At 42.5% G+C, this 25,823-nt stretch overlaps 1 pseudogene; it reads left to right on the plus strand.

Moving 5' to 3' along the window:
- The first annotated feature begins 1,058 nt into the window (after positions 1-1,058).
- LOC144805474 (GTPase IMAP family member 9-like) lies at positions 1,059-25,036 on the plus strand (annotated as a pseudogene).
- Positions 25,037-25,823: the final 787 nt, after the last annotated feature.

Below are 25,823 nucleotides of genomic sequence, written 5' to 3' on the forward strand. Positions count from 1 at the left end.
AAATTACTGTTCCTCCACTACTGGCGTCAGCACACCATTGGCTGGCCTTATGTATTAGTGCTGCTGTGGGTTCTATCTCCCCATGTGCTAATGAGGGTACCCCTATAAACACAGCGAGGAAGGGTGCAGCTGCCGGGGGGAGGTCCAGATGTAATTGGCACTCCTTGGGCCTTAACCCCAATGCTGGGCTATTAGCCCCCTGGGGAATGTTAGGGGCTATTGCGATTAACTGGGTGCTAGGCAATCTGCTATGGGAGTTATCAGACCCCTTCTCTGGTGGTGTTTACAGTGTTTCCTTTACACAATGATGGGGGCGGCAGAGGCAATGCAGCTTTTACAGTAGTGACTTCTGCTCCCGACATATCCATCTTATTACAAACCAGGGCAGAATCAAGTTTTTTAACTAGATCATCAATCAGGGCACATTTCTTTAATAACCCAGCAAGGCATGTACTCATGGTGTCAACAATGTCTTTAGCAATGTCTACTAACAGAGGTTCAATCCGTGTCACGAATAGCGCTTTCAAATGCTCGCCAATTGAGTCCATGTCCAGCTGTTTGCCAACTCTATCACCCTCTATCTTTTTCCTCTTTTTAGTGGGCACTGTAGTTTGAAGTCCGGCCCCCAGAGGCTGGCTGGGGGGCAAAGATGCTATAGAGCAGTCTTGGGCTTGACAAGGACTATCCCCCGGGCAAGGCAGTGCTTTAAGCACGATCACTTCAGGCTCTAAGGGAATGCCAGGGACGGGAGTTGACTCCAGTGTGTTAGGCTCTACGATGGGTGTGGGGGATAACAAACCCAGCTCATGTTGCGCAGTTGCTATTTCTTTGGACAGAGCCCCTACCGCAGAGATCAAATATGAGATGATTGACTTGGAGTGTTTAGCGACTTTGGCCTTTTTGACACCCTCCTCAGAGTTAGTAAGGTTTTTGTGCTTACCCATGATGGTGATAGATGAAAGGGGGTGGCCCAGCCCTGCCTCCTCCTGCCCCGGAAGGCCACAGACGGCCCACCCTCTGCCCGGGCTCAGCCCGGCGACACCCGCGCACGTCCCGCGATGCGGGAGCAGCGGCTCGGTCTTATGCCCCTCCGGGCGCGGGACTTTGGCGTGGCAGTCGGCGTCCCCGTATGGAAACAGGGGACTCTGGGTAGTGTAGTTTTGTTTGGCTCCCCCCTCTCAGCGGCCGCGGTGTCAGGAGCGGTGGCGGGGGAGAGTGGAGCAGGTTGTCAAGATGTCCGTGACTCAGGGCAGGTAGGACTAAGTATTACAATGTCCCCTCAAGCTTGCACCCCCGCTCAGCCGCAGGAGCGGCTCGGTCTTATGCGCCTCTGGGCGCGGGACTTTGGCGTGGCAGTCGGCGTCCCCGTGTGGAAGCAGGGAATGCTGGGTAGTGTAGTTTTGTTTGGCTCCCCCCTCTCAGAGGCCGCGGTGTCAGGAGCGGCGGCGGGGGAGAGCGGAGCAGGTTGCCAAGATGTCTGTGACTCAGCGCAGGTAGGACTGAGTATTACAATGTCCCCTCGAGCTTGCACCCCCGCTCAGCCGCAGGAGCGGCTCGGTCTTATGCGCCTCCGGGCGCGGGACTTTGGCGTGGCAGTCGGAGTCCCCGTGTGGAAGCAGGGGACGCTGGGTAGTGTAGTTTTGTTTGGCTCCCCCCTCTCAGCAGCCGCAGTGTCAGGAGCGGCGGCGGGGGAGAGCAGAGCAGGTTGCGAAGATGTCCGTGACTCAGCGCAGGTAGGACTGAGTATTACAATGTCCCCTCGAGCTTGCACCCCCCACCTGAAGGTAGTTATAGTTATGACCTAGTTTCCATAGGAAATCCGCAACATTCTATTTGGAATAACTTTGGGGCCGGTTGACGAATCTTCGCGAAATTCTCCAAGAAGATGGCCAGCTCCGCTCCTATCCTTAAAGTTTCGGGGAATTCATCAAGCGGAGGCCGAGAAAAAAGGGGGGTTCCAAAATTTGTTTTCCCCATGCAATTTTCCATAAGGACATTTAGCCGCAGCTGCAGCCCGAACTGCTGAAAAGAATTACACCAAATTTGGCGAAAAGGTAGAGTTTGGTTCGCAGATCACGCTTTTTGTTAAATAATGTAAATCCGTGCAGTAGTTCCTGAGAAAATCAAAAGTAAAATCATAGATATATCTATGGACTAAGTAGTATACGCGTATCTGCTGAGCATCCTGCGCGTACCCTTAAGAGCACGAGCTGCATGCTAATTGGCTGTCAACTGTCTGTCAACACTCCAAATCAGGAAGTGTTGGCAGCCATCTTGTGCCTCGGTAGAACCGACGGCACACGTAAACTGAAAAACAAGTGTGCAAAACATGCAAAGGGGGCAAATCCGGGGGGCAATGAATAGATTATATTTGGGGGCCTAGAGGGGCCCCCAGCCCTGGGGACTGCCACACCCGGGACTTTGCATAATTATGTAAGGGGGGCTCTGAGGCCCCCCAGCCCCGGGGACCACCACACCCGTGGCTTAATGAAAATGGGTGGGGGGCTTTGAGGCCCACCATCCCCGGGAACTCCCAAACGCTGGGGCTTCTAGAAAGTGAGGGGGGGCGTGTGGCCCCCCTCCTGGAGCCCAAGATGGGCCTGGGGACCGACACCCCCAGGGCTGTCTCCTGCAGTGTCCTGTGGTACCCACCCCGGGACACTGTTGTTTGCAATGAGAGGGTGGGAACGTATCGTACCACATATGCTACCCAATTTCTAAGGCGTCCGGTACGCGTATCCAAGCCAGAAAAATATTTTTCAGATATCTATCAGGGGTATGTGTTTAGATGTTGGGTGGCTCTAAAAAGAGCCCTTGTGTTTATTGAGAGATTAAGTAAGTACCAATGTCTAAAGTTCAAGAGGAAGACTCTGTTCCCTTCATCTGTAAAACGTACACCATCTCTCCTATAGATGCCTTGCATATTGAAACGCAGGCCTTAGGGCATGGAATGCTTCAAAACCCTATGCACTATACATGCAGTCTTCTATCCACCTGCATACTTGTGTTTCACATCTTGAATTCCTCAGTCTGTACACTCACACTGATTCCTCAGTCTGTACACTCACACTTCCAGCAAACACTCTGTCACTGCTGTTGCACTGTTGAAGTGACCCATTCAACAGTATGTGCTAATCCATTCACTGCATTCAGGCACTGTTCTTGCAGAACTCTAATCATTCAGTCAGTACCCAAATATTCATGCAGCGAAGTAGGCCTTATGACATGGACTGCTTCAAACCTCTATGCACTATGCATGCAGTCTTCTATCCACCTGCACACTTGTCTTACACACAACTTCAATTCCCCAGTCTATATTCTTACACTTACAGCAAACACTCTATCATTGCCCTTACACTGTTGTAGTGACCCATTCAGCAGTATGTACTAATCATTCAGTGCGCTAAAACTCAATCACTTATAGATTCACTCAGACACTGTCTTTATAGTACTGTAATCATTCACTCAGTATGCAAGTACTTGTGTAGCGAATTAGGCCTTAGGACATGGACTGCTTAAAACCTGTATGCTGTATTCATGCAGTCTTCTGTCCATGTGCACACTTGTCTTTCAGATCTTCAATCCTCCACTTTGTATCCTTACACTTCCACCAAACACTCTGTCACTGTTGTTGCACTAATATAGTGACCCATTCAACAATATGTGCTAATCCATTCACTGTGTTAAAACTCAAGCACTTATAAATTCAGTGAGGCACTGTCTTTGCAGAACGGTAATCTTTCAGTCAGTACCCAAGTACTCATACAGCGAAGTAGGCCTTAGAACATGGACTGCTTCAAACCCCTATAGACTATGCATGCAGTGTTCTATCCACCTGCACACATGTCTTTCACATCTTCAATTCCCCAGTCTGTATTCTTACACTTACAGCAAACACTCTGACATTGCCCTTACACTGTGGTAGTGACCCATTCAGCAGTATGTGCTAATCTATTAACTGTGCTAAAACTCAAGCACTAATAAATTCAGTTAGGCACTGTCCTTGCTGAACTGTAATCATTTAGTTAGTACCCAAATACTCATACAGTGAAGAAGGCTTAGAACATGGACTGTTTCGAACCCCTATAGACTATGATTGCAGTTTTCTATCCACCTGTACACTTGTCTTTCATATCTTCAATTCCCCAGTATGTATCCTAACACTTCCAGCAAGCACTCTGTCACTGCTGTTGCACTGTTGTAGTGACCCATTCAGCAGTATGTACTAATCCAATTACAGCACTAAAACTCTAACAATTATATATTCACTTAGACACTCTCCTTACAGTAGTCTAATCATTAAGTCAGTACTCAAGTACTCATGCAGTGAAGTAGGCCTTAGGACATGGACTGCTTCAAACTCCTATGCACTATAAATGCAGTCTTCTATCCATCCTATTTTCACACCTCCACTTCCACAGTCTGTATCCTTACACTTTCAGCAAACACTCTGTCACAGCTGTTGCACTATTGTAGTGACCCATTCAGCAGTATGTACTAATAAATTCACTTCACCAGAACTGAAGCCCCTATAAATTCAGTCAGGCACTCTCCTTGCAGAATTGTAATCATTCAGTCAGTGCCCAAGTACTCATGCAGCAAAGTAAGCATTAGGCCGTGGACTGATTCAAATCCCTATGCACTATGCATGCAGTCTTGTATCCACCTCTTCACTTGTCTTTCACACCTTCAATTCTCCAGTCTGTATCCTTACACTTTCACGAAGCACTCTGTCACTACTGTTGCACTGTTGTAGTGACCCATTCATCAGTATGTATTAATCCATTCACTGCATTAAAACAGAAACACTTACAAATTCACCCAGGCAGTTTCACCAGCAGTGCAGAGGGAAGCATAGACTTGTAACATATTCATGTACATATGTTACATACCTGTGCTTCGGAAGTACTACAGTACACTGTAAGTAAAGATCTTATAGAGTTATGCTGTAGTACCTCCTTATAGTTCTGCACTTTCAAATTCACCATACACTACCAATGTATTCTTTCATTCAATTATGCACTATACATTCATTCAAAAAAACCTGTAAACCCTATCATACTAATATAGCTCTTTTTTTTGACCAGTGAAGTTAGTTCTTAAAATAACTTTTTTTTCTTTTTTGTTGTTTAGTTTTTTTTAAAGGAAAAAAGGGAGCTGCACAAACAAAACAGTCTGGAACTGGAACAAATAAACAATCAAAAAATTAACGGTGGGAGCAACGGTGGTCTTGTTTGCGCCTGCAAATTAAATCAATCAATTGTTCACCATAACATAGTGTTTCTTTGCAAAATTTGCATAAAATGATGAGGTCTACAAAATCTGGACGGATGTCCGAGTGAGGACTTGATGGTCCTTCAGATGTGCTCGGTGGAGGGGCTGGAGTCTCCTCACGAAGTCTGCTGCATGCAGCACGAGCATATTTCCGTGGATGTAGATTTTTGACGTGCTTTACCATGCTGGCAGTTCCAAAGGAGTAATATTCATCAGTATTCCCTCGAGACAGCACTGCTGAACACACCTTGAAGGTAACTTTTGCTGCGTTCACTTTTTCTTTCTCCTTCCGAAAGGAAAAAAAAATCCAAATTAGTGCCTCCTTCCTCTTCGGGGCTAGGTCTTCTGCCACAAATTCTTCTTCTGAAGAGTGTTCCGACATATCTTCACCTTGCTGTGCAGCCATAATGAAGATCTATTGAAGAAAGAGCTGCTTCACAAAAAGATGTTTCTTATTGAAGGTCAAAGAAGAATGATTAAAATGGGTGGGGTCCTTCAACAGTTAGAATAGGAAGTATTATGACCCAATCAAATCTGTTGTTTTGAAGTCACATGGGGTATGCGTAGGGTGCGCTTATGATGCGCGTACGTACGATGTACCCCCGCAATTCGCGTAATTGCTTTTAAAAGTAATATACGCTTTTTAAAACTAAATAAATACTATTTACATGATTACCTTAGATAATGTCTTGCCCTAATATTTACATTAAATACATAGATATATCTTTTTAAACAATAAAAAAGTTTGACGGGGTACGTGTACCGTGCGCTGTAAAAACGTACATGACGTCATGCGGAAGCGCCAATGCGACGCGCAACGTCAAAACGTATTTCTAACATATGCGCGGTTATGCGTACAGTACAATTACAGATGCGCTGGTGGGTGCGAGGACGGTATGCGTACCCTACGTTTACCACAAAAAAATGCGAGAAAAAATATATAGAAATGAATTTTAATATATTGGTAAAAATATTAAAATTAAAAAAATCATTTTTAAATTTTGTATTTTTTATTATTTTACATTAAAAAATGTAATGTCATTTAAAAAATAAAATAGCTTAAAATAATTATAATACAAAATTTAGTAAATTTGTATCAAAAAAATAAATATAACAATTAATACATTTAAAAATTGCCATTTACAAAACCTATGAAATTCACTTAAAAAAACATAGGTTTTAGGCATGTTAGAGTTAGGAATTAGCATTTAAAAAACCTTAGGAATTCACTGAAAGAACCATAGGTTTCACACATGTTATAGTTAGCTGGACATTTCACTCATAGAAAACCATTGAAATTCCGACGTTATAGTTAGTTCAGCTAACTATAACTGGCGTGCCCGCAATCCACTGCTGATGACGTCACATATTACATCACTCATGACATGGTCAGTGACATCACTCATGACATCACTCATGACATTTCAAATGACATCACTGATGGCATCATCGAGTGAATGTGTGTCTTTCTGAAAAATAAATGTTTTTTATATATGTATATCTAAAGGTCGATGGAAGAATAAATGGGTAAATAAGTGTCAAAATTGATGTTTTTTTGTACAATTGATTGTATAACTAACTTATTAAGTGTATCTTAGTGAATACATGTATTAGTGAGTAATGTTTACATTTTTAAATATCTGTATCAGTGTCTCACTTTGTGTATACGTGGCTGCATGGGTTGGTGAGTAGCTACATGAGTGTGTATATGGGTTATTAGTTGTTTTTTTGAGTATCAGTATGAGTGTCTGTATGGTTCGGTGGGGGATATTACTTAGCGCATATATGCATGAATGAGTGACCCACTGTTTTTATGTGTTTTGAAGACAGCATGTGTGCAGGACTGTAAGGGTGGGTGAGTGTGTTTATGGGTGTTAGTGAGTGAATGACTGTCTCAATAGTGTCTTTATGAGTAAGTAAATATGTTTTAAACTAGTATATGTGAGTATTGATGTATATAAGTGAGGATATATGAGAGTGAGAGATTGGAAGAGTTCCTGTATAAATAAGTATGTGTTTCTATAAGTGATTGTATAAGAGAGTAAGTATGTGTACGTTTCTGTAGAAGTGAATCTAGTGGTGTGTGTATAGCTGTATATGCAAGTAAATAGATGTTTAATAGTTTATTTGCATGTGTGAGTATGTGTGTGAGTAACTGTATGTATGAGTGTAGGTGTCTAATAGGATGTATAGGTGTATGAGTATATATGATGAGTGAGTACATGTATGAGTGACTATATTGAACTGTTGGTGAATGAGTGGATGCGTATGAAGATTTTGGAATTACTGAATAGGTTGTTCTAACTGGTATTGGTATCTCCATTGTTTTCACAATTTTAGTTTGTATTTTTCAATGTGTGTATCAAAGGTTATATTAGGGTAAGAGGAGGTCTGCCACTCTTTCACAAGGATGATGTCATCAGTGATGTCATTTGAGATGTCATCAGTGATGTCATGAGTGATGTCACTGACCATGTCGTGAGTGATGTAATATGTGACTTCATCAGGAGTGGATTGCGGGTGCGCGAGTTATAGTTAGCTGAACTAACTATAACAGGGGAACTTCAATGCTTTTGTATGAGTGAAATGTCCAGCTAACTATAACATGTGTGAAACCTATGGTTTTTTCAGTCAATTTCTAAGGTTTTTTAAATGCTAATTTTTAAATATTACATTGTTGAAACCTATGGTTTTTTCAGTGAAAAAAATAATATATATATATATATTCACTGAAAAAAACATAGGTTTCAGGCCTGTTATAGTTAGGAATTAGCATTTTAAAAAACCTTAGAAATTCACTGAAAAAAACATAGGTTTTAGGGGTGTTATAGTTAGCTGGACATTTCACTCGTACAAAACTATTGAAATTCCTCCGATATAGTCAGTTGTACATCTCAAATGACATCACCGATTACATCACTGATTACATCATCCACGTGACAATCAGATAACCTCATCATAACCTTTCATCACTCACTGTAAAATACGGAGTACCATATTTGAATCAATTGACACACCAATACAAGTTTCTAAAAACCCAGTCAGTGATTCCTAGATCTATACACACATCTAATCACTTACCTACAGATTCACTCATATATGCAGTCAATGATCAATAGAACACTATCAAATATACTTATTCACCTATCCCCTGTCCCTTCCCTTGACCACTGTGTAAAAACGCCCTGACACCGAGTTGAGAGATTAAGTCCCCTTCAATCCTAAGGATCCCTAGTGTAAAACTAGCCCACTAGGTACCTCCAATAAGCACCACGGAGCTGTGTTGCAGAGAGAATTAAAAGGGGTTTGGCCTCTGAACACATGTCTACAATGCAGCTCCCTTGTGCATACTGGAGATACCTGTTGGGCTTTTCGGCCCTCAGGGACCCTTAGTATTGAAAGAGAATTAATTCCCCAACTTAATAGGCACCACAGGTCGCATTTGCACACTGATGAAGGAAGAGGGCGTGTACTGAGGTGATATGTCTGCAAACATGCCCTGTGGCGCGTTTTAAGTTACAGAGGTAATTCCTCTTCATTCCTGAGGTCCCCTGTGGGTCAACTAGCCCACCAGGTACCTCCAGTATGCGCCAGGGTGTTGGGTTGCAGAGAGGTGTTTAGAAGCAATGCCCCTTTTTGCAACCCTCTGCAACACAGCTCCATTGCGCTTACTAAGGTACCTGGTGGGCTAGTTGGCCCCTAGGGGACCTCTGGACTGAAGAGGAATTTATTCCCCAACTTAAAACGTGTGTTTGCACACACATCACCTCAAGCCCCTCCCTCTAACTTCTCCACTATGCAAAAACGCCCAGTGGTGCGTTCTAAGTTGGAGGATTAAGTCCCCTTGAATACTGGGGGTCCCTAGGGGCCAACTAGCCCACCAGGAACCTTCATTATGCGCCAGGGGGCTGCATTGCAGAGAGGTGTAAAAAGGGGTGTGGCCTCATTACATCTCTCCGCAACGCAGCCCCCTGGCGCATACTGGAGGTTCCTGGTGTGCTACTTGGCCCTCAGGGACACCCAATAGTCAAGGGGAATTACTTCCCCCTCTGCAAACGCGCCAGATGGTGCATTTGCAGATTGGTGTAGGGAGGGGGCGTGGCCTCCTCCCCGATTTTATTAAAAAAATATATATATTTTTTCTATTTTTTGGACCCTGGGGACCCCATCCACCAGGGCCTGACTCCTTTAACGGGAAGGGGGCCGCGTTGCACCCTCCCGTGGCTAATTCCAGGCCTCGGGGACCCCATCCCCTGGGGCATGGCCACATTTTTTTTTTTTTAACAAGGGGGGCTGCATAGCCCCCCTTCCTTATCCACTTAAGGCCCCGGGGACCCCATCCCCTGGGGCCGGCCTGCCTCCTTTATTTATTTTTTTAAATATTTGGGGGGGGGGGGCCACATGGCCCCCCTCAAGGGCCACTTTTAGCCCCGGGTAATCCATCCCCCTGTTCTGGCCCTCTTCGTTGGGGACCGTGGAGTTGTCCCCAATTCCTCCACGGTCCCTGCCTGCTTCCCGCGTCTGCTTATTGTTTATTTGTTTATTGAGTTTAAATAGCGCTGGCTAGATTCGAAGGTATCAGAGCGCTTTACATGAGGTACCACAATGTTACACAAAATTACATCTGTTAACAGGTTACATAAGTTACTAGTAAAACATTTAAAGAGCATAGGTGATGAGATAAATGGAATGTAGAAGGGTAAGGGGGTATGGTGAAGGGGTAGGAGGGAGATATGATAGCGAGAGGAAGGAAGGTCTGCCCCAGGTCCGGCTGGGTAGGTGAAGGCTGAGGGGGAAGTCCATGGCCCATCTCCTCTTTAGCTATATGGTAGCTCCACCGGGCTTCGGCCAAATAGCAAGGTCTCGGTTAAAAAAACATTTTAAAGAGCATAGGAAGACGAGATAAATGGAGCAAAAAAGGGTTGGGGATTGGTAAAAGGGTAAGGGGAGAATACAACTGAGAGACAAAAATATGTCTGCCCAATGTCTAGCTGGGTAGGTGATGGCTGAGGGGGTAGTCCACAACCCATCTCCTCTTTAGCTAACAGGTAGCTCCACCGGGCATCGGTCAGCTAGCTAGGTCTCAACAGTCAGAGAAAGATCAAAACATATATGTCATGATTGGTGAGCCAGGTGGGGGAGGGTGGTGGGGGAGCACCCCTAGCCTCGCTGGTTTAAGCTCGATGTGAAATTCCATGGAGTCTGGTGTAGGTGGAGGGACTTCTCTATTTGCTGCAGTCCAGTGGAGAGAGAAGGGGAAGGGTGAAGGAAGGGCTTTGAGAATGAGGAATAGAAGGAAGGAGCGTAGTTGTTTAGTCAATTTGCGTGGAGGCCATGTTGAGGTCAGGTATTTTGGGATCTCTCAACCGCTGCATCTTGATGATTCTAGCGGACAGGATAAACCGCTTAGTAGTCTCTACAGATTTAATTGTCCCAATCAGTACCTGCAGTACTGGAGATTTTACGTGGCTCGTACGGCCGCCATGTTGTGGCCTCATGATGAAGCGATAGCCTCAGGATTACCTCCCTATACAGTTTATTTTAAGGTCAAGGGACCCCCCCTCACCTCCGATCCATTCCTCTGTGAGCACTTTATTCCTGTTGGCCCCCTCCGCTTAGAAGCCACTCCCCACATCAGCTGTTTCACACTTGCGGAGCCACTACTGTGGTACGTGTCTCGGTGCTCTACTCCAATAGCCTGGCTTTGATATTTTCACCGCTGTCTGATAAATGCATCCCCAGAGCCACCACAAGGCTAAGGAGGGATGGCACGCTGCTCCCCCTCCCTACAGTTAAAAGCCCAGGGGGTGGCGGTCCCCGGGGCGTGTGGGGGGCATGAGCCCCTCACACATTTCTTTTTTAAATTTTATAAAAAAAGAAGAACGGGGTGGTGGTCCCCGGGGCTGCGGGGGGGTCAAGAGCCCCCACATACATAATATTAAAGCCCCGGGATTGGCAGTCCCCGGGGCTGGGGGGGCATCATCCCCCCGCATACATAACATTCAAGCCCCAGGGGGTGGCGGCCCCCAGGGCCAGGGGGGCAATCTGTGCCCTCCATAATAATAAACTATATTGTCCCTGGGATTTGGCCCCCCGGGGGCTAAAAAAACCAAAAATGCAAATTCCGTTTTTTATCGGCATGGTACGCGTACCGCAAGCGTGCGTTTTTCATGTTTCTTTTTCTGTTTTCTTGTGCCTCGGTTCTACCGAGGCACAAGATGTCTGACAACACTTGCTGGTTTGGAGTGTTTTAAATACTGGTTGTCCTTTTATGGGAGTAAGTTGCAGTATATCTCCAAAAACTATGATATGATTTCCTCCAAATAAGACATCGTACTCTGTTTTAAGAATTAGCTGCATTCTTAAATGCACAAACGCAAGCATTAAGTTTGAGACAATGCTTACCTCATCAATAATCATATGTTTCATTTTCTGTAGCACCCTTGAAACTTCATAGCAAGGTTCTCCAGATAGCGAAATTCTAATTTGTTTTCATGCTCTACAGGTAGCATAAGTAAACAATATAATGTAATTCCTTTAATGTTGTGTGCTGCCAACCCTGTTGGAGCAGTTACAACACAAGACAAATGTGAGCCAGTTGTTTTCTTTAGATAACCGGTCAAAACTTTAATTAGGAAACTTTTTAATGTTCCAGCTTGACCACTGACATACATTCGGATAGGTTGAAATGATGAGCATGTGCATTATTTCTTTTCATGAAGAAATCCATGGTCAATCTGTCACTTTCTGATACATTTCTTTCTGTTCAACATTTGGTTGTTCTTCCAAGTTTCCTAAATCCATAATATCTTCTTGCGCGTGATGCATTCCTGTTTCCACTTCATTCATAGTGATTGCCACTTAATTTTCAAGAATTGGTTGTCCTAGTGCATCTTGACTCGGTGGAGCAGAACTTTGACTGTCTCTAGCAATCTAAGCTGCAATAGAAGCTTCTTGATCAATTTCATCATTCAACATTTTCAGATAATTTGCAAAAACTGTACATTTAATTAACCCTGGGCGAAGCACTATGCTACGCCCGCGTAGTTTGCGAGGTTTGCGCGACTTCGCACTATGCGAGTTGCACGTAGCACAGTGCGAACACGCGTAGTGCAGCGGTCATTTTTTGCTTGTTCGCGGTCCTCAATGTCATGTTCGCGACCGCGAGCAAGCAAAATGACATCCCAGTGAGATTCTTAACGCGGGGAGGTCAGGTTTCTCATTGCGAGTGGTTGCGCATGCTCCTGACTGCTCGTGATGAGAAACTACCAGTTCGCGTTGAGAAAGCTGCCGCTCGAGTAAAAATATACTCGAGCAGCAGAAAACTACAGCTCGCACTGTGCAATCAGTGAAAACGCATCTTGCACTAGTGCTACGTGAAGTTCACATAGTGCGGGGTGCACTTCGCGTAGCTTCGCGTAGCGCTACTTCGCGAACTACGCCCACCCTTACATTCAATGCTCTCTTTACAAGCATTGAAGGAATATTCGTAGCTCTGAAAATCTCCAAGAAATTCCAATTCTATACGCCACGGTTTGAAGAGTTGCAAAAGTGCTAAATAGCAAAATTCCCTTTTATATTGAGTATCAGAACTCAGTTTTCTGTGATTAATAAAAATTATTTTTTTTTGTTTCACCAAACATCCATCGGAACCAATCACTGCATATTTTCCTTCATTTATGTTTTCTGTAGTATTCCGTTTAAAAGTGTAATATTGTAGCACTTTATAAAGATATATGTTCTCAAGATGATGACTTCTATTTGGATAGTATGTGTCCAACATGTTTGTTTTGACAATATCTGTACTTTCTGGGTCTTTTTTTGCTAAATATTTGATTTCGTGTACAGATTTAAGTACTCGATTTCGAGTTGCAGCAAGACTTAGACTCACCCAAATGATTTTTCTAGATTTTGAGTATAAACTTGCAGATGATAACCAATCTGAGCATTCATACACTCCAATTTTTCGATGGGATAATATCTTCAAACTGTGTAGTGTAGTTCCTATATTCCCAATTGGCTCTGCCCATTGGAATAATATATACTATAGATGTGACGTAGGACTTAAGTCGACTAGGTCTCTATCGAATATATTAGACTTAATTGTGAGTGCCAGCTAGCTCAGAGGTCACTAGAAACTTTCTTGAATAAACAAGAAGGGATTAGTTCCTGACAACCGCATAAACATGACAACTTTGTTTCCCAAGAATAAGAAATATATCTCTAGAGTCACGGAAACAATAGATAAGTATTTCACTCAGTCAATCGTGCATGCTTTGTTTCACCAGAGGTGCAGAGAAATAGAGAAACGGGCGTTTTCAATCAAAAGGTATTTTTTGAACAGGCTTCTTTCTTATGCAGAAGAAATTAACTGCTACAATCGCAAAACTTGTTATAAGGTACAATGCATACAGTGAAAAGAGTATTGCAAAATAATACTGTAAAAGCTTGGTATGGTATTTAAGCCATAGAATACATACATAAATAATAAAAGACTAAAACATACTCAACTGGTGCTTCTAAAATACGCCTACCTCGATGTACCTAACCTAAGTCTAGTACTAGGGAAGAAGTAAGTGTGTTGTAGCATAGGTTTAGTATTTTCTGCCAAGAATCTATTCAAGATTTCTCTCAGGGTTTTAATCAGCTCCGTACCTTGGTTTTAGAATGAAGATGTCTGGTATCTCTCTCTCAGGACTCGATTTCCCAACAACCCGCAAGGGAAGCTTGGAAACACTGGAGCTGGATTTCTCGGCAGGAGAAAAGACAGTGTCTTTCTCAATGTGTCTGCTGGAGGGTCAGCTTCCTTCGGCACTTGCTGTAGCGAGCTGCCTCGGGTAAGTAGATAGTTGAACTGCTCCAAACCACCGTGTTTTTGCTAGGGCAAGTGTGGGCCTATTTATACATTGAAGGTGCTGAGTCTGACGTAAGGTTTGACATAATAACGTCACTAAAGACTCGCAGTTCTTTGAAAACTCCATGAGTTCATGGATAAATCAATATTCAAGCAAGGGAATTCCCTGACTGCTGAAGGCGAGTTTTTCCAAGAAATCATTGTGTATTTTCGGAACTAGTGGAAGTAGCCATGCCGTTTTTGGACTGCATGGGGTAAATCTAAATATGGTTATGATTTCAAATGCCTATATAAGGATATGGTAATATATACCTATATAAGGGTATGAATCGGGAAAAGTACACTAGGGTCCTAAAATGATACATAACACCCACTCCACATTTATATGTTCAACCTTACTAAATAGTAAGCATTTAAAACATATCTAAAGCATGTGTTTACAATCCCATCCAAAAATACAAAAAATGCAATTGAAATGGCTGTACACGAAAATGAGCATTGTACTGTATGCATTTTAAGCAGTGTTATCATTCAAAGCATATAGTATGACTTTGGAAATGCTTACTGAATGAATCACAAAATTACATTCATGAAATGGCTTTTAATACAGAAGAGAAGGTGAAGACCAAGTCATTATATATCATGTAAAATTGTATCATGCTAGTTGATAAGGCCAAATATTGTCTCTAGGAAGTATTCAAAAGCAATCTTGTTCTCTAAGAATAGTTCTACTTTAAGTAGCTTACTGTGCCAAAAGAAAGAGTCAATTTAGGAAAAAGTCGAATCAGTTTGTTGAAAAATAGAGTTCCCAAGTTAGAGGCCTTTGCTTTGAAAAGTGAAGGTCGAATTCAGAGTTCCAGAGAACAGTGTGTTCTATTTTCAAAAGTTGTTCTCGTTGGTAGGAGAAAACATTAAATCAGGCAGGCTGGCAAAGAATTTGTCTTCCACAGTAGGTGAAAGTTGGACTATGTCAGAAAAAAGATCAATAGTGTGTAGATGAGATGCATCGCTGTCAGCGTCATCCGCATTAGCAATGTTCACAGAAGATGGTACCTGTGTGCCTGGTCTTCCATTTATCTCACCCTCAGTCGGTGAGACCTCAATGAATGCTGTCATCAGGATTGGTAGCCGCTGGGGACACCACGTTGCATGAGCCATTACCGAACCAAGCAAAGTGTCAATATCCATGTTGTGAATGTATCTAGGACCCTAATTAAATATTCCCGAATTATACCCTTATGTGGGTATAACAAATCATATCTTTATAAAGGCATAAGAATCATATCCATATTTAGTCTTAGCCAATGCGGTCCAAATGCGGCAAGGCTACTTCCCTAGACTCCTAGAAAGTACAACGCGTTCTTTAAACAAACCAAGCATCCAGCAGCCCGGGAATTCCCCCTGCTTCTGTTTTGATTTGCCCTAGAACTCCTGAGAGTCCTGAAAGAACTGCCAGTTCTTAGTGACAGTTCTGAGTGACGTCTTATGTCCAACCTTACGTCAAACTCGGCACCTTTCAGGTATAAATATACCGGCATTTGCCTTAAGCAAGCACACGGTGGTTTGGAGAAGAGCGGCTATCTACTTATCCAAAGCCCAGCTGATGCGAGTGCCGAAGGAAGCCGACCCTCCCATTGAAGCACTGAGAGAGACGCTGTCTTTTCTCCTGCAGAGAAATCCAGCTCCAGTGTTTCCAGTCACCCTTGCGGGTTGCTGGGAGATCGAGTCCTGAGAAAGAGATACAAGACCTCCTTCATTCTAAAACCAATTTACGGAGCTGATTAGATTCTTAGAGAATTCTTGATTCAGATTCTTGGCAAAAACTTAAATTACTCACTCCTTCCCACATATTAGGCTTAGGTCAGGTACACCGGGGTAGGCGTATTTAGAAACACTAGTTGAGTATGTTTAGTCAACTTTTATCATTGTATGTATTGTATATATTTTATCCGTTTTAAGTACCATATGGCTCAGAAACCATATCAATGCTTCTACAGTATTATTTCATAATACTTATTTTACTGTACGCACTTTACTTTATGACAAGTATTGCAATTACGGTAATTCACTTCTCTTGCATGAGAAAGAGGACTGCTCAATAAATAACACCTTTTATTGAAAACGCCCGTCTCTCTATTTCTCTGCACTCTGGTGAAACTAAGCATGCACGATTGACTGAGTGAAATAGCTATATATTGTTTTCACACGACTCTGGAGATATACTCCTCGTTCTGGAGGGAGCAAAGTTGTCATGTTATATGGTTGTCAGAAGCTAATCCCTTCTTGTCTAAATCAGGAAAGTTAACTCCTTCCTGTTCATTCGAGAAAGTTTCTAGTGATCTCTGAGCTAGCTGGCAAACCTATTTAAGTCTAACATATTCAGTAGAGACCTAGTCGACCTCATTCCTACGTCTAAACTGCCGTTTATGTTATTCCAATGCGCAGAGCCTATTGGGAATATAGGAACTACACTACATGGCGCCCAACCTTTGGTAAGGCGATAATCTAACGCAAGATACTAGAGTAACTCAGTCGTGCTGTTCACACAGACCCCTTTTCCCGTAAAAACTCCAATAGACGTCTGGAGTGGGTAAAAGGTTAATATCCACCGGAACTTAGTAGGAAGAGATTCCTATGTATTAGTTTTGGTTTAGTCAACGTTGAATGATACAGTGTTCCAAAATATTGTGCACCTAATCTTTGTTTCCTTGAAACTTGAACTGCAAACTTTCAATAAACAATCAATGTCAACTAACGGGGACAACAACGAAACCGGTGGAGCCGCAGTAGATGCGAATCAACCGGGTGCAGACGTTACAGGGTTTAATGAAAATGACCCGAATGCTATAATAATCCTGGTCAACATAAGAAAAACCATAACTATAAAACTTATCGAAAATGGAGTATCATCAAGAGGTGGTACGGTCGTATTTGTGGTAGAGGCCCATGAGTATCGGCAGACAGAGGTATTCTATTCCTGGATACATTTTCCAGCAGCACACGCTGTGACACGAGAGTTCCACTACTACAAAATAGAGGAATCTACAGAGGAATACTCTCCTTTCGAGGAAGTTGAAATTCCACTAACATACCAAGAGCACCTGCTCTGGTTTAATGGCGCCCTAAAACATCAAAATCACATTACCAGGCTCGGTCCACTAGGTAGACCAGAAGCCACATGGCCGGTTCCAGCCAGCTACACACCACATCCAGACATTGAAAAAATGTCAGACGAGAACTTTTAGTTCAGCTAAAACAACTAATTAAAATGCAAAGACAATTGGTCCAATATGTCATGCGAACTTCAACAGTCCAACCTGCAATTAAAATTCCACAACAGACCCCTCATCAGGGGAACACAAATAAAATTACACCACAGAATATACAACATGTCTAAGTAAAACACCCGCAAAACGGGAACAAATTCCATTCTGGTTAGCTCAAAAAATTACTCAAATAGAGGCAGTATTTCCTGATACTACCCCTCATGAAAAACACAGAATTCTGACTATCTGTCTCCCAATGGGGATCGCACCGCATATGGAGGACTGTGATACTTGGGGCACAGTCTTTGCTTCCATCTACACAAAAACACATGGTGTTCCGTCTATGGCGGTTATACCAGATGTACTAAGATAGATTAAAAAAGAATACGGGTCAGAACCTGCCTTAACTCTAGGTATGAAATTACTGAAAGACTTTAAGCAGGTCTCGGCTATATTACTAGCCAACATAAAAGGAGAAGCAGCATCTGTGGCGATCCGCCAAAAAATGAAAGAAACAGATATAACAGATCAACCATTTGAACTTGCCAGAATAATTGATAGAGATAGTTTGGGTGGCAAACCAGTAAAACCACAACTAATTGAACATCCTGAAAAGACTTTCATTAAAAATAATTTAAACACGCCGAAGAAGAAGTGGGAGGGTAACAAACAAACCACTCCCAGAGAAAAACAGTTTCAGACCAGAGGAAGGTCTCCCCAATGGAGAGATAGATCTCCAGAACGGGGGCAAGTCTCCACAACGGGAGCCCTCTGAAAAAAGATACAACCTTAGAAATAGGGACAATTTGAGAAAACCTGACAGATATCAAGATATTGATACACGTCCCTCTCGATCTTTTCAGACTTCCTCACAGAAATCGGAAAGAAGAGGACGGTCAGAACACAAAGAAGAGCACGTCAAGTCAAAAGACAAGGAACCTGCTCATCAAATTAAAAAATTACTATTTCCCAGAAAGAAGGTAGCCAGTATTAAAATAAAAAATGCCGAGAATTCTGAGGACACAACTGAAAAACGGAGAGTGGTCCCAGACAATGCTAGACAGCGCAGCAGAAGTGACCATAGCTCGTAAGATCCTGATGAATCTTCTGGAGACAGTGGACACGAATGAATACATTAAAGTGGAAACTGCGGACACTCCAGTTAGCGTGCCCCATAAACTATATGAAATAACATTACGTATAGAGGGAGATAAAACTAGGAAAATAAAAGGTCTCTTTTGGGAGAATCTATCTAAAGGCTATGATATCCTTCTAGCAGAGAAAGACTGGCCACCAGAGTTTGGCAGGGAGTGCCCACATGGCGAAGAAATGATTATGTCTGCCTTCTCAAATCACATTCCACTTCATAAAAAATACACATTTGCTAGAAAATGGGCAGTAGCCCAAGCCCCTGCATTATATAAAAATCATGTAGGATGGGATGATGATTCTCCTCACCATAAAATTCAGTTAAAAAATCAACCAACTGCACAAAGGCAGTACTCTGTTAAGCAAGAAGCTAAAAAACTAGCCAGGGAGATCTTAGATCAACTTGAATATCAGGGGGTGATTGAAACATGCACCTCACAAATGAACAATCCTTTGTTTCCTGTCTCCAAACCAGACAATTCATATCATCTAGTTTTGGACTACAGACATCTAAACACTTGTTGCAAAACATTTCCCTTACAAAACTCACAAAGTGCAGCACTAATGAATAACATTGTCCGCAAAAATGGTCCTCATTTGTAAGGTTTTGTCGTAGTGCAGCGCAGCAGACTTTGCTTCTGGGCGGCCCTATGGCAAAAGAAAAGGACAGGAATGTGCAGTATCTATTAGATACGGCGCATTCCTGTCCTTTTCCCCTATGCCAGCGCACAATGGGCTACCGTGTGCCAATGCAGGCACCTTTACACCTTGGTGCAAGGGTGCCTACCTTGCAGGAATGATTATTTTTGTGCAGGAAGGGAAACGTTCCAACACAAAAACAATCACATGAGAGTTTTTCTCTTTCTGTGTGTGCTGCAGAATGCAGCACACACAGAAAGAGGAAAAAGAAGGAGAGATAAATATATTTCTCCCGGGTGTGCCTCCCTTACTTCTCCCCTGGGGTAGCGAATATTTATAGCACTGCCTCAGACTTACGATTTCTCATAAATCTGGGGCAGTGTCAAAAAGCCATGGATGTTGCTGGGAACGGCCCCAGCAACCTCCAAGGAACACCCTTTTCATGCAATTTTCAGCGCGAAAGGGGCACATATTTATAAGGTCATGAAAAGTCATGTAATGTGGCCTTATAAATTTCGCCACTGTAAAGAAAATCGAAACCTTCTCAGGGGTCTCACTGATACCGGGTCCCTTTAAACCAACAAAGAAGAGATTGGCCCAGAAGCTGTATTATAAAAACAATTCATTTTTTAACCTCAGATGAGGGAGACTATGTCACACAGTACCCTCAGAAACTATACAAAAATGGCTTTCAGCTCATGCTAACAAATCCCTGCAATCTTTAACAGATAGTCCTTTTAGCATGAGCTAAAGACATTCCTATGATCCAGTAGGCACACAGAAAATATTTGCACATTAATTTTCATAAATGTATCAATATCCTAATTCATTGCTAGGTGGTCATTTTTCATTAAGCGGGTATACATGAGTTATAGGCAGGAATACAAAGGAAACAAAGCATTGGGTCATAATTAACATGCAGACACGAGGAGAGAGTAATGACCACTATCATGAACAGAATTATCATTTTTCACAACCCTAATCAAAAGCAAATCCTAGAATCATCTAGTAAACATTTTCAGGGCTCCTATGCATTTCAGTGACAATCCATTTCAATTTCAGAATAGCCAACAGCACATATCTCATAAAAATATTTTCATAGACCTTTCCATTTGCCTTTTATGAGGGCTAGAACATTAATCATTTTTGGGACAAGGAGGACCACACAGGGCCATAGGAATTAGAACAAAGAGCTGCAAAGGGCTGGTCCTCCTCAAAAATGGGATGACCAAATGGGTACATTATTAATAATAAGAAAAAGAAAAAGGCCTTGGTAAAATTGAAGCCGCTGTATAACCAAGCCAGAGGGGAGTCTTATCCCTGTGTCCGTTTGAGCCTCGCAGGTAGGCTCTTGTTGTTTCCACGGTGGAGCTGCACAGCTCGCAACTCAAGAATCACGGCCCAGTTTCAAGGAAAAAATTTCTTCTTTCAGGATAGGGCAGTCACCTACAAGGGCAAATGCTCTCAGCGATCCTGTCCAGTGTCTCAGGCAGTGCACCAGTTTCCTTCACTTCAATCTAACAGGCACCAGAGACACAGCACCTGTACCCTAAACTCAAGTTATTCCCTAACTCCTGTAAAGCTCTGCTGGCTCACTGCTCATTCGTTGGGGCCACACATTGCATCCAGTGTGCCCAGGTATCTCTGGACCAACAAACAAAGGTGCAAACTTGCATTCACTTTGGGACCAGGTTTCAGAGGCCTGATGCTGGGATCTCTGAAGCAAACCTTGTTTTAAAAGGGGTCGCCTCAAAGCAAATCCTCCTTGCTGCTCTGGTCGGTCTGTGACTCTCAGCTGGGCATCAAAAACTTGATCCACGATTTCTCCTTTCTGGTTTGTGACCCCGTCTTTCGCCCAAGACAGTGGCAGGGGGACACAATTAACATCCCAGGGCTTCTGCTTTCACTGAGGTCCTAGTTGCCAGCAATGCCTGTGCTGGTTACCTTCACCTTGGCTTCAAGCTGGACTGGTGCTGACGCTGACTCCCCAGGCCGAATCTGATGTCTGGGCCCCTCTGGCAATGGTTGTAAGGCAGCAAATATATATTAGTGGACAGAACAAAAGGTCTTTAGACAAGGCACAGAAACAGTCTATCAACAGAGAGGATAGTCTCAGAATACTTCCTAGTCTTGGGACTCCTCATATATTAGCAAGGCACCCAAGAACCACTTCCATCTATCTATGTGAGAGTAAAAAAAACAACAGCCTGGACCTATTGGGAAGTATAAAAGGAACTATTTGGTGAACTGACAAGAGTAATACATCACCCAATCCCAAGCAGCCAAGGAAGTCTGTGTTCATTTACTAAATTCTTAGGAAAAGAGAAAAGCAACACAGACATACCCTAAATCCTTACATTTGTGTATTCCTGTGTACTAATCTGAAAACCCTCAAGAGAAAAGGAAATGTTCTACACTTTTGCTCATAAACTTTACATTACTTGTATAGGACTGCAGACACTTCTACAATGATTTCTCTTAATAAAAGCGCCTCCATTGTACGCTTAGGACCATGCTCTCATGTTATAGGGGCAACAGGAAAGTCTAAAACTGCTAATTTAACAGGGGTTCTTATCTATAAAACTATATTTTCTTCAAAAAATGTTTGCTAAGGATCACAAGGGCATCTTCCCTGCATTCTACTTTTCATGATCCAACTATGCAACATCAGATCTAATAAGGACTGTCAGTTTATTTACACAGACTAGCTAATAAAAACTAGCAATGCCCTTGCAAAACTATGTCGCTTGAGAATAACAAACATACAATAATGGTGTTATCACCTAAGACTTGTAGAACAAAAACTACCCACATCTAGTTCCCCTTAAAGGTCAACTAAGGGAACAGCAATCTACACTACTCATCCTGTCATAATTTCATCAAAAAGGATGGACAGTAACATAACATATATATTTATTCATTTTATTAATGCTAACAATGTTTAAAACAGTACTACTGAATAGCCAATTAAATGTCTCCTTGCTATTTCACAGACAGCTTAGACAGGTTAAACAAAAATTGAGGAAAAAAAGAAGCATACATTTTGCCTGCCCTTAATTTGTAGAGGAGCCAGCCTCCTTCCCCCATTTCGTTTGTAAGGCCTATTTTATTCCTAATGAATGTGAATTCAAATTTTATCTTTTTAGCCTTGTGATAGTTTGTACATGTGCATTGTTGCTTACTCAATCAATTTAATAGTAACATGTAGTTATTTAGCATATCATATGGTTAATTTCTGGATTTTTATTTAATTTTTATTTAATATTAATTAAATTACATTTTGCATAACAGAATGATGACAGCAAAAAAACAAACACATTGAGCTCATTCCAGACATATACAGAAGGGGTCATACACTCAGAACACACAATACAGCGCGCTTAAGGCTAGCCATTATTACACACAGAGTGCAATCTCTATTTACTCACAGAAGAACCACTAATGTGAAACCACAAACCACATAGATATTTAAACACACATTAACCCACAGATCAACACTTAGGACAGAAACAAAGGACAGCCCCAGACTGTACTCTAACCAAACCATTTCTTAATACTAGTTGTAAGTCATATTTACAGGAAGAGCTGCTCAATAGTATTCCAAAAGACTGCACAAAACAGCCCAACAGACTGTTTTATTTTCAAGAAGCCAAAATACACTCAATTCACTAGTTTTGGCTGGCACAACACCAAAAAATCGCTCTGCATATCTCCATTTATAAAAGTGCGCAGAATAGGATCCTTGTTTGTTTTATGTTCATATTTCAATTCCATGGGGTACAAAATCAACAAGGAAGAAATATGTTTTTATACCTATACCTATTTAGGTATTCCCTCTAGGGGAGCTGGCCAATTTACTTCACATCTCACTATGGTACCTCCAAAAAGCAGCAGATTCTTCGATGTGTGCTTGAAACAGGCATGCCAAAAATATTGCAAAATATGGAAATATTATACGCAAAGTAGCACTTAAAGTACGCTTGTACGTTGTGCCGTTTAAATCTTATACAAAGTAGAGAAAAGTCTCCTCATTACCTGCCAACACAAATTGCAATTCATATATTCTCAATTACAGATTCCAAAATTGGCCAATACAAATTCCAAACCAACAGTAAGCCGCATCAAACAATCTTACCAATCCCTGGTATCAAACCAACAGCAAGTGTCGCATCAAAACGACCCTTACCAATCACTGGTGTCCAGATTCTAACTGCCAAGTTCTGAAAGACCTAGCGGTCGTTTTTTAGAATACTCACGTCAAAAAGGTTCTCAGGCAGGAGTGGTAAACATGTGGAGGTTCAAAATCAGGAAGATCAGAAGTATACTGGGCTGCAGAGACAGAGAATCCCCAGAATCTCTGTGCACAGAGTACCTCCTTAGTAGAGTCCTGTCCTCCTCAGTAGATTCCTGTCAAGATCACTCCCTTGGATAGTCACTTCTCTGATGAGGTCCCACTTTGGGTACCATTTGAAGAAAAGAGAAACCTACTCAGGGGTCTTACTGATACCTGATCCTTTTAAAACAACAAAGAAGGGATTGGCAGAGAAGCTGTAATATAAAAATAATTAATTTATTCACCTCAGATGAGGGAGACTACGTCACAAAGTACCCTGAGAAACTGTATGAGGCAGTCTAAGGAGTACAGAAAACAGGGGCATTATATATGCTTAGGGTTACATAGTCAGCATAAGACCAAGGGGAGGTCCTGCCACATGTAAGCATGCAAAATAACTAATATTCACCATATGTAGGACTTGAAGATTTTCATAACTGCCAAAAATAAGATTTATGGAGGTCTGATGCTGTGCAGTTGGCAGCCAAAGTATATTCCATCAGCTAATCAAATGGCAGGCAAGATAAACAGAGTCCCAAGATGGTGGCCCAACCGCAGGCAATTTATTCACAATAGTACACAGAGGAAAAGTGAAACCCTTCCAAATGAGAAACAATAAAATGAAAGGAAGGTCTGATCCCCACATACAAAATGCATGGTACTTCACAAACAAACTGACAGCACTTCAGTAGAGGATATTTTTAGGTGCCAAAATTATCTCTAGTCTATTGTACTGGTGCATTTGTTTATTTCAGTTTTCCTGGTGCTGAGAAGTTTATAAAATTATAAAATAAGATACAACAATAAGATTGTCCATCTTTTTTGCTTTGCAGATTACAGAAACTATGGGGCTAAAGGCAGAGAGCTGAGATTTATACTCACTGAAATTGCAGGAGTTGGAAAAAGTGCCATCGGAAACTCCATCCTTGGTGGGAAGCCATTTTTGTCCAGGGCTTTTCAGAACTCAGTGACCTTGACGTGTGAGGCAACGACCAGCAATCTGAATGGAAGGAACCTTGTAGTAGTCGATACTCCTGAGATCTTCAACAGAAAGGTACCTGAAGAAGTGAGGAGCAATATGATAGGGTCTCTAAAGCTCTGTCATCCAGGACCATATTCCATTCTCCTGGTACTCCAGGTGGGGCAGTTTAGCCAAGAGGAACAGCAATCTGTCAAAAGGATTCAAAGCCTGAAAGGAAAGCGCTGAAGCACATGGTGATTGTGTTCACGGGAATAGAGGACTTGAAAGATAAATAAATCGATCGGTTTGTGAGGGAAGCTGAGCCACAGCTCATGAAGCTTATTGCAAAATGTGGGAATCATTACTATGCATTTAACAACCAGGCGACTGGAGATGAAAACACCCAGCAGGTGATGGATTTGATCAACATAATAAAGCGCATGGAGGTCGAGAATGGGGGACACTTTACTCCTGGTGAAGTTTATAGTGTTAAAGACCTATGGAACAAGGGCGCAGATATAGGAGCGATGAACATTGTAGATTTTCAGAATTTTCTGTAAGGGCTCCATGAATAAATTGAAGAGGGTAGGTTATAAGGAGGAACCCTGAGGGACTCCCAAGGTGACCTGAGTGGCAGGGGACAGCGATTGGTTAATCTTGATTCTTTGAGTTTGGTTGTCTAAAAAAGTCTAAACCACTTTAGGACAACGCCTGATAAACCCATTCTGGGTTCAATTAAGTCCAGGAGACTGTCATGTTTGACCATATCGAAGGCTGAGGATAGGTCTAGGAGGATTTGTAGGCAGGATTTGTTTTGATCTAGTATTCGGAGCGCGTCCTCGACAATGTGTGTCAGGAGTGTTTCTCAGCTATGGTCCTGACCGAAGCCTGATTGGAACTGGTCAATGAGGTGGAATTGAGCTATGTGGCTGCATAGTTGGGAATGGACACATTTCTCCAGTTTTACTAGGCCTGGCATAGTGGATATGAGGTGGTAGTGATGTGGCAGTGTGTATCTGGGGTTTGTAATAAAAGGTAAATTTAAGGCTTGGCTGAGGGTGTTAAATGTCAAGTCAAGGTGGAGGTGAAGCTATACACATGGGCTTTGCAGTGGCAAACCTGAGAAAGGTTTAACAGGGCTACTTTGTTTTTTTAAAATATTTTATGTAACATGAACTCAACCGAAGTATCAGAGAACTTTACATGAGCACCAGTTGTATCACAGATGGGCACATTAATTTTCAGGCATGGGGAGATTACAGTGATTTGCCCAGAATTACAGGATGATGAGCCTCACACCGAGAGTTAAACCCAGTTCCCCAGCAGCATGGTTGGCCACCCTAGCCT

This window comes from Lissotriton helveticus, assembly GCF_964261635.1.
Source record: "Lissotriton helveticus chromosome 1_1 unlocalized genomic scaffold, aLisHel1.1 SUPER_1_unloc_11, whole genome shotgun sequence".
Taxonomy (NCBI): domain Eukaryota; kingdom Metazoa; phylum Chordata; class Amphibia; order Caudata; family Salamandridae; genus Lissotriton; species Lissotriton helveticus.